Source organism: Arachis stenosperma, chromosome 1 (assembly GCF_014773155.1).
Source record: "Arachis stenosperma cultivar V10309 chromosome 1, arast.V10309.gnm1.PFL2, whole genome shotgun sequence".
Taxonomy (NCBI): Eukaryota; Viridiplantae; Streptophyta; class Magnoliopsida; order Fabales; family Fabaceae; genus Arachis; species Arachis stenosperma.
In genome coordinates, this window is record NC_080377.1 from 11643154 (window position 1) to 11653770 (window position 10617).

Below are 10617 nucleotides of genomic sequence, written 5' to 3' on the forward strand. Positions count from 1 at the left end.
GTATAGAAGTAGCTTCAGCCACGTATTTTCATCACCTAAATAATCAATATGCGTCCATCACCATAGTATTTACTTCCGAATTTACGTGGCAACAAACCCCTCCAAACCCATCTACGTGTATTCCAATTTCTTTTTATTAAGGAATGAGACAAAAAAAAAAAAAACCCTTTTCGTATCCCTCTGTGCCCTAGCAGAATTTTATTGTCATTGTCACTACCATCCTAAATTGGAGAAGACAATCAAAACACCTTCGTTCCTCACCAAATAATTTTCCTATTTAATCAAATTGATTATACAGAGTAGATAATCGTTGAAAGCGTCTCAGTATCCACTACCTGTAGCCTATCATCGTTGCTCCACGAAAAACATAGGTATGCTATTCCAGTTTTTCAAATTAGAATTTTTTGGTCCTTTGTTGTATGTTCTCTATAGTTTTTATTGGTTGAGAAATGTTAGAAATTTGGATTAAAGTTAGGAGTAGGGTTAAGATTTCTATTGTTATAGTGTTATCTATTTATTATCTGTGGTTACATAGAACGGTATCTTAGATTATATTGTCTTTCTTACAAGGATGACCACCATCCATATAACTGTCTATTAATCATAGAAGAAGGCTTGAGAGAGGTCCATGTGAAAAGCTTGTGTATGTTGGTGGGAAAGTAACAGAGATTAAAAGAGTTAATGTGGATATGCACAATAGATTTTTCATAAGTGATTTACTAAAGAACATTAGGTATACGTCTATCATTGATTTTTATTGGCTAGAACCTGGTAAAGAGTTTGATAATGGGTTGAAATTGTTAAGGACTGATATGAACATAGTTAAAATATATGAGACACCTATGAAGAATGGCAACAAAATTGTGTTATATACAGAGCACCCTGTGAATGATGCTATTATGGTTGAAGAGAATATAACTCCAACAAAGATGACATTGAAGACTTGTGCAAAGAAGATTCCAACTCCAAAGAATACTCCAAAATGAAGACTTATAGTTGTTGAGGATGATGATGATGCTAAAATACTGGGTCATGTATAAGTTTTGAGGGAGGGCCATGATAGAGGAGAGGCCCAGAATAAGAAAGAATCCCATGAAACAAGTAACCAGGTTGAAGTTAAGACCCAAAAGGAGAACAGTGGCCCAACAAGGACCTCAATAACCACCTCCACCAACCTATTCATCAAAACAGATGTCTCATCCTTCCATAATACTTGTGTAACCAGATGAACAACCATCCAATAAATCCCAGCCTTCACAACACCCCAATGAGCGAGAGCAGCAGCCAATATCTACTGTTAGTTCAACATCTCTAAGTACAATTTTTGCCTCAGGATTCAATCAGAATGAAGCTCAAGAAGCTGAATAAGTAACACAATACATTCTACAACTATATAGGAACTCATTTTCACATTCAAACCATGAGTCAGACCCAATTCTACCCTCTGGTATAAATAGTACTCCTTATAATAATGAAACCATCCCAGATGAGCATGTTGAGGGAAGATCTAAGGTGAACAAGAGAAGATCAGCAAAGAGGCCTTCCCCTATTGGACAATCCTTCGTATCAACCCTAATCCCGACAAGCCTCTAACCTTCTATGTCCTTGCTGATGTGGAAGAATTCTCTGATGAAAATGTTAGATATATCATTGCTATGAGTTAGAAGAATTGAGAAGCATAACAAGTGATAAAGATGCTAATCAATATCCAGTCTTTTCTTAGAGCAATGTCGATGCTCCTGTTATCCAACTCCGGTTGGAGTTGGGGATGGAGTTTGAAACACCTCAACTATTTCAGAAAGATAGTTCAAAAGTTCAACATCAACATTGAAAGGAGCATATTCTTTCCTAGACGTGATTCAACCAGAAGCAAAGCTATATGCTATGATGAAAAATGTCCTTAGAAAATATACTGTGCTAAGAGATCCTTTTCTCTTAGTTATCAGATGAAGACATTTGTTAATGAACATATCTGCAGCAGAGACAACCATTATAAGTCAGCTGATGGAAAATGGATTGTAGATGAATTAAAGGAAAGAGTAAGAGTCCAACCAAATTTGTCAGTCAAAGAGGCTGACCAATTCTTTAAAGATGAGTATGATGTGTTGATCAATAAAAAAATTTACAGATCAATGGTCAAAGCAAAGGAGAGGATAGAGGATTCTGAGGTTGCTCAATATGCAAGACTTCGTAATTACGCAAACGAGATACTAAAAACTAACTCGGGTCCATGATGAGAATCCACACCAATTCACGATTTGATTTAAATCCTCTATTTCTTAGGATTTATGTATGTTTTGACGTCTGCAACAAGGGATTTCTTAGAGGATGCAAACTATTTATAAGGTTAGATGAGACTTTTCTCAGAGAGTACAACATGGGGTCAGTTGCTTACAGCCATAAGACCTAACACAAATAATCATATATACCTTATTGCCTATGCAATTGTAGAATATGAGAACAAAAAGAGTTAAAAATGATTTTTAGAGATACTAGGAGAAGAATTTTGGAGATCTAGACTAAACAGGTTTAACTTCATGTTGGACATACAAAAAGTACTTAATATACTTACTGAATTTAGTGGCTTAATGTAATGACTGATTTATTGTTTTTTAACATGTATGATTTGTATAATTAGTGAGACCATTTACAGTGAATTATTCTATTTATTGATATGTATTATTTGTAGAATTGTGCTCCTATTATTGATGTGTATTAACTTCAGAATTTGCCACTATTTTTGGTTTAGTATAGTAATTTGTATTAGTTTTTCATTTCATTGATTTAAATAAGTGAAGTAACCATGATTTTTATTGTTGGTTATGCCGTTTGCTGTTAAGGGTTAATATTAATGGAGAATTGTATTCAGGAATCAACCGCAGATTTTATTCCAGACATATATAGCAAAATTTTAGAAAGAAGTAGAATGACAAGTAGATAAAAGTGTGTACGTGAACATGTGCCAATACCATTACAACCTGTGACTTCAATGTTGCCATGGAAAAACTTAAAAGAAATCAATACTCGGACCTAGCATACGGAAGTGATATTCCGTGATTACAAGGTGAGTTTCTTATTTCATAAATATATTTTATCAGTATTTACATCTTTTATAAATATAAATAGTAATTTATTCTTCAATTAAATTTCCTTAATTGATTTTTCAAAATTTTTAATCGATAACAATCTCATTTTTAATTATATATCATGACTGATTATTTCCTTAATAGAATAATATAGTAGAAAATCGATTAAAAAGCTCACACCAAAAGGCATCTTGTACGTTATAAGTTTCTCTCCCAACTCAAACTATTAAACTTTTTTATATTTGAGATTGATTCTCATTATATCTCAATTACTTCTACGAATTGATTTTTTATAATAAATAAATTTCAAAGTGATTACATTCTAAAATATATCTTATAATTGATTTTTTTTTAATTAATAGAATAATGTATTAAATTTTATAATTAATTATTGATTCTTTCCTTATTCATTAAATCTCATTATTAGATTTCTACAAATCTCAATATCATTACTCTTTTTAGAGATACAAATGGAGTTTAGTATTAGAATAATATAATGATGAAAACCACGATAATGATAAAAGAAATGGGTTTATGGTAATTATTCTAATATCATTTTGTCAAATCTTACCCCTTTCCAAAATAGATTGCTTTATTTATCTTTATATATATTTGCACTTTTATTTTCATTATAAGTTATATAATAAAAAGTAAATAAAATAATAGTAATTTATAATCTTAAAAATTAGATAATTAAAAATTATTAACATAAACATAACATTTAAATGTATCTCATATTTCAATTATTTTAATCAGCTACTTCTAATTATTCTAAATTTAATATATATTAGTGTGTATATACTTTTTTCCAAATATCCTTTAATCTCTTAACATGTTATATTTTTAGGAATTTTTGGCTAGGACAACCGTTAAATTCCAAATATCTTCTTTACCAACGAAATTGTCATTTTTATATGAGATCCATCAAATTTAGCAAGTAGCTAGATCATTTTTACATGTAAATCTAAAAAATAATATTTGAAACTGTTTTCTGACATACTTATCATTTTTAGTTGGATATCCAAAATATTAAAAACAAGAGGCTATATATACTAAACCGAATTAACATGATGAGGTCATCTTTTGATGCTAGTCATCTAACACAAATTTTGTCTTTTTGTATGACTCAAATTTAAAATATTTACTTATTTAGGTAGATATAAAAGGAGTATTTAACCTTTGAAAAAAAAAACTAATGAAGAGTATTTGACAATCAAATTAATTTTATTATAAAATAATTAAGTTATGAAAAATATTATTATAAGATAAAGATTTTTTTAATATAATTTTATACTTTCACAAAACAACATTGTTGTTTGTGTTCAAAAACGATATAAGATTTTTATGACTCTTTAGAGATAAAATTTTGTTATTAACTAATATATTCGAATTGAAAATTCTTTAAAAACCAATTTAAGATATTAGTGTATCAAAAATATAAGTAGAGATATCTTATTATTAAATTTTTAACTTACCAAATTTAATTTAAGATAAAATAAAATTTTAAGAAAAATTTAAGATCAAATCTCTTATTCCAAAAAACTAATATCTTTTTACAAATATAATTTATTATTTTAACGCATTGTAAATAAAGATTATGTAAACAAATTAATGATCAGATAAAAAATTTTATTAATTGTCAGCAAACTAAATTTAGAAAAAATATGTCCTATTTGATAGCAACAATTATCAAAATTTTTTAGATATAAAATTTTGTTGAAATTGAATTTTTTTTTTGAAACAAATTTTTTATATTAGTATATCAGTAAAAATGTTTTAAAAAGAAATAGTTACCAAAAGTATACTAAAATAAAGTTTACTCTAAGACAAATAATTTTTTTAAAATATTATTTTATACATTCATAAAATTATATTATTTTTTGTGTTAAAAAAAATCAATTTACTATCTTAACATGTTACAGATAAAGATTATGTAACCAAATAAACGATCGCATAAATTTTTTTATTAATTGTTGAAAAACTAAATTTAGAAAAAACTTATTTGTTTGACGATAACAACAATTCTCAATACTTTTTAGGAAAAAATTTTAAAAACTAATTCAGAATATTAGTGTATCACAAAAAATATAAGTAAAAATCTCTTATTATTAAATTTTTAACTTACTAAATTTTAATTAAAGATAGAATCTCTTATTCTAAAAAACGAATATCTTTTTTAAAAATCAAATTTATTATTTTAACACACTGTACATAACGATTATGTAAACAAATTGATGATTACATTAAAAATTTAATTAATTGTCGGCAAATTAAATTCAGAACAAATTTGTTCTGTTTGATAACAACAATTATCAAGATTTTTCAGATATAAATTTTTGTTGAAAGTGAATGTTTTTTTGAAACAAATTTTTGATATTAGTGTATCATTGAAAATGTTTTAAAATAAAATAATTACCAAAAGTATACTCAAATAAAGTTTACTCTAAAACAAATAACTTTTTTAAAATACTATTTTATACTTTCATAAAATTACAGTGTTTTTTGTGTTAAAAAAAATCAATTTATTATTTTAAATGTTGCAAATAAAGATTATGCAAGCAAATTAACGAGCGTATAAAATTTTGTATTAATTGTTGGCAAACTAAATTTAGAAAAAACTTGTCTGTTCGACGATAACAAGTCTAACAGCAATTCTCAATATTTTTTAGATATAAAATTTTGTTAAAATTAAAAAAATTTTAAAACCAATTTTAGATATTAGTGTATTAGTAAAAATAAAAAATAAAATTTTCTATTTTCTCTTTTTATTATTAAAGATTAAACCGATCAAAAATTCTATTCAAAATAAAATCTAATAAGTTATTAAAAATAATACAATTTTATACTTTCACAAAACAACATTGTTATTTGTGTTAAAACAAAATTAATTTATCATTTTAACTTATCGCAGATAACAAATTAACAATCATGCCAGCGAATTAGTGATCACATGAAAATCTTGTATTAATTATCAGCAAATTAAATTAACAAAAAATTCTATCTGTTGGATAGCAATCATTTTTATGACTTTTTAGATATAACATTTTATTGGAACTAATATATTCGAATTAATAATTTTTTAAAAATCAATTCAGAATATTAGTGTATCACCAAAAATATAAGTAGAGATGTCTTATTATTAAATTTTTAACCTACCAAATTTTAATTTAAGATAAAATCTCTAATTCCAAAAAATTAATACATTTTTTGAAAAATATAATTCATTATTTTAACACATTGTAGATAACAATTATGTAAGCAAATCGATGATCACATAAAAAATTTTATTAATTAACGACAAACTAAATTCAGAAAAAATCCGTTCTATTTGATAGCAACAATTATCAAAATTTTTTTTGTCATAAAATTTTGTTGAAATTTAAATTTTTTTGAAACAAATTATCAATATTAGTGTATCAATGAAAATATTTTAAAATGAAATAGTTATTAAAAGTATTCTCAAGTAAAGTTTACTTTAAGACAAATAATTTTTTTAAAATATTATTTCAAACTTTCATAAAATTACATGATTTTTTGTGTTAAAAAAAATCAATTTACTATTTTAACATGTTGCAGATAAAGATTATGTAAACAAATTAACGATGCCATAAAATTTTTTATTAATTATCAACGAACTAAATTTAAAAAAAACTTGTCTGTTTGACTATAACAACAATTCTCAATACTGTTAGATATAAAATTTTGTTAAACTTAAAACAATTTTAAAACCAATTTTGGATATTAGTGTATCAGTAAAAATAAAAAATAGGATTTTCGATTTTCTCTTTTTATTATTAAAGATTAAACCGATAAAAAATTCTATTCAAGATAAAATCTAATAAGTTATTAAAAATAATAATATTTTATACTTTCACAAAACAACATTTTTATTTGTGTTAAAAACAAAATCAATTTATCATTTTAATTCATTGCAGATAATGAATTAACAATCATGTAAGTAAATTAGTGATCACATAAAAAATTTGTATTAATTAATTGTCAGCAAATTAAATTAACAAAAAATCTATCTGTTTTATAGCAATAATTTTTATGACTTTTTAGATATAATATTTTGTTGTAACTAATATATTTGAATTGAAATTTTTTTAAAAATCAATTCAGAATATTAGTGTATCACCAAAAATATAGGAAGAGATCTCTTATTATTAAATTTTTAACCCACCAAATTTTAATTTACAATAAAATTTCTTATTCCAAAAATTTAATACATTTTTTAAAAATCTAATTCATTATTTTAACACATTGTAAATAATGATTATGTAAATAAATTGATGATCGCATAAAAATTTTTATTAATTGTCGGCAAACTAAATTTAGAAAAAATCTGTTCTGTTTGATAGTAACAATTATCAAGATTTTTTATTCATAAAATTTTGTTGAAATTGATTTTTTTTAAACAAATTTTCGATATTAGTATATAAGTGAAAATGTTTTAAAATGAAATAGTTATCAAAAGTGTTCTCAAGTAGTAAAGTTTATTCCAAGACAAATAATTTTTTAAAAATACTATCTTAAACTTTTATAAAATTACATTGTTTTCTGTGTTAAAAAAATCAACTTACTATTCTAACATGTTGCAGATAAAGATTATGTAAGTAAATTAACGATCTCATAAAAAATTTTATTAATTGTCGACAAACTAAATTTAAAAAAAACTTGTCTATTCGATGATAACAGCAATTCTCAATACTTTTTAGATATAAAATATTGTTAAACTTAAAAAAATTTAAAATTAATTTTGGATATTAGTGTATCAGTAAAAATAAAAAATAGGATTTCCTATTTTTTCTTCTTATTATTAAAGATTAAACCAATAAAAAATTCTATTCAAGATAAAATCTAATAAGTTATTAAAAATAATACTATTTTATACTTTCACAAAACAACATTGTTATTTGTGTTGAAAACAAATTCAATTTATTATTTTAACACATTGCAGATAACGATCATGTCAGTGAATTAGTGATCACATGAAAAAATTGTATTAATTGTAAGCAAATTAAATTAACAAAAAATCTATCTGTTTTATAGCAATAATTTTTATGACTTTTTAGATATAACATTTTATTAAAACTAATATATTTGAATTGAACATTTTTTAAAAATCAATTTAAAATATTAGTGTATCACCAAAAATATAAGTAGAGATATCTTATTATTAAATTTTTAACCTACCAAATTTTAATTTAAGATAATATCTTTTATTCAAAAAAACTAATATTTTTTAAAAAAAATCTAATTTATTATTTTAACGAATTGTAGATAACAATTATGTAAGCAAATTGATGATCACATAAAAAATTTTATTAATTGTCGGCAAACTAAATTTAGAAAAAATCTGTTCTGTTTGATAGCAACAATTATCCAAATTTTTTAGAGATAAATTTTTGTTGAAATTGAAATTTTTTTGAAACAAATTTTCGATATTAGTGTATCAGTGAAAATGTTTTAAAATAAAATAGTTATCAAGAGTGTACTCAAGTAAAGTTTACTCTTAGAAAAATAATATTTTTAAAATATTATTTTAACATGTTGCAGATAAAGATTATGTAAGCAAATTAACCATTGCACAAGAAATTTTATTAATTGTCGACAAACTAAATTTTAAAAAAAGTTGTCTATTCGACAATAACAGCAATTCTCAATACTTTTTAGATATAAAAATTTGTTAAATTTAAAAGAATTTTAGAACCAATTTTGAATATTAGTGTATCACTAAAAATAAAAAGTAGGATTTCTTATTATTCGATATAAAATTTTATTCAAGATAAATTCTATTTAAGTTTTTAAAAATAATATTATTTTATACATTCACAAAACAACATTGTTATTTGTATTAAAAACAAAATCAATTTTTCATTTTAATACCGATCATGCTAGTGATTTAGTGACCACATGAAAAACTGGTATATATTAATTGTCAGCAAATTAAATTAACAAAAAATTTATCTGTTGGATAGCAATATTTTTTATGATTTTTTAGATACAATGTTTTGTTGGAACTAATATATTCGAATTAAAAATTTTTTAAAAACCAATTATGAATATTAGTGTATCTCCAAAAATATAAGTAAAGATATATATCTTATTATTAAATTTTTGACCTTCCAAATTTTAATTTAAGATAAAATCTCTTATTCCAAAAAACTAATATCTTTTTTTGAAAATCTAATTCGTTATTTTAACACATTATAAATAATAATTATGTAAGTAAATTGATGATCATATAAAAAAATTTTATTAATTGTCGGCAAACAAATTAAAATTTAGAAAAAATATGTTCTGTTTGATGCAACAATTATCAAGATTTTTAGACATAAAATTTTGTTAAAATTGAATTTTTTTTGAAACAAATTTTCAATATTAGTGTATCAGTGAAAATGTTTTAAAATAAAATAGTTATTAAAAGTGTACTCAAGGAAGGTTTACTCTAAGACAAATAATTTTTTTAAAATACTATTTTAAACTTTCATAAAATTACATAATTTTTTGTGTTAAAAAAAATCAATTTACTATTGTAACATGCTACAGATAAAGATTATGTAAGCAAATTAATAATCGAATAAAAAAATTCATTAATTGTTGACAAACTAAATTTAGAAAAACTCGTTTGTTCGACAATAGCAGCAATTCTCAATATTTTTTAGATATAAATTTTGTTAAACTTAAAAATATTTAAAAACCAATTTTGGAGATTAGTGTATCAATAGAAATAAAAAATAGGATTTCCTATTTTCTCCTTTTATTATTAAAGATTAAACCGATTAAAAATTTTATTTAAGATAAAATCTAATATTAGTTATTGAAAATAATACTATTTTATATTTTCACAAAACAACATTGTTATTTGTGTTTAAAAACAAAATCAATTTATCATTTTAATACATCGCAGATAACGATAGCTTATTAATGATCACATAAAAAAATTGTATTAATTGTTAGCAAATTAATTTAACAAAAAATCTATCTGTTCAATAGCAATAATTTTTATGACTTTTTAGATATAACATTTTGTTTGAAGTAATATATTTGAATTGAAATTTTTTAAAAAATCAATTCAGAATATTAGTGTATCACCAAAAATATATGTTGGAAGTAATATATTTGAATTGAAAATTTTTAAAAAATCAATTCAGAATATTAATGTATCACCAAAAATATAAGTAGAGATCTTTTATTATTAAATTTTTAACCTACCAAATTTTAATTTAAGATAATATCTCTTATTCCAAAAAAACTAATATATTTTTTAAAAATCTAATATATTATTTTAACACATTGTTGATAATGATTATATAAGCCAATTGATGATTACATAAAAAAATTTATTAATTGTCAACAAACTCAATTTAGAAAAATTTTGTTCTGTTTGATAGCAACAATTATCAAGACTTTTTAGATATAAAATTTTGTTGAAGTTGAAATTTTGTTTGAAACAAATTTTTTATATTAGTGTATGAGTGAAAATGTTTTAAAATGAAATAGTTACCAAAAGTATACTCAAATAAAG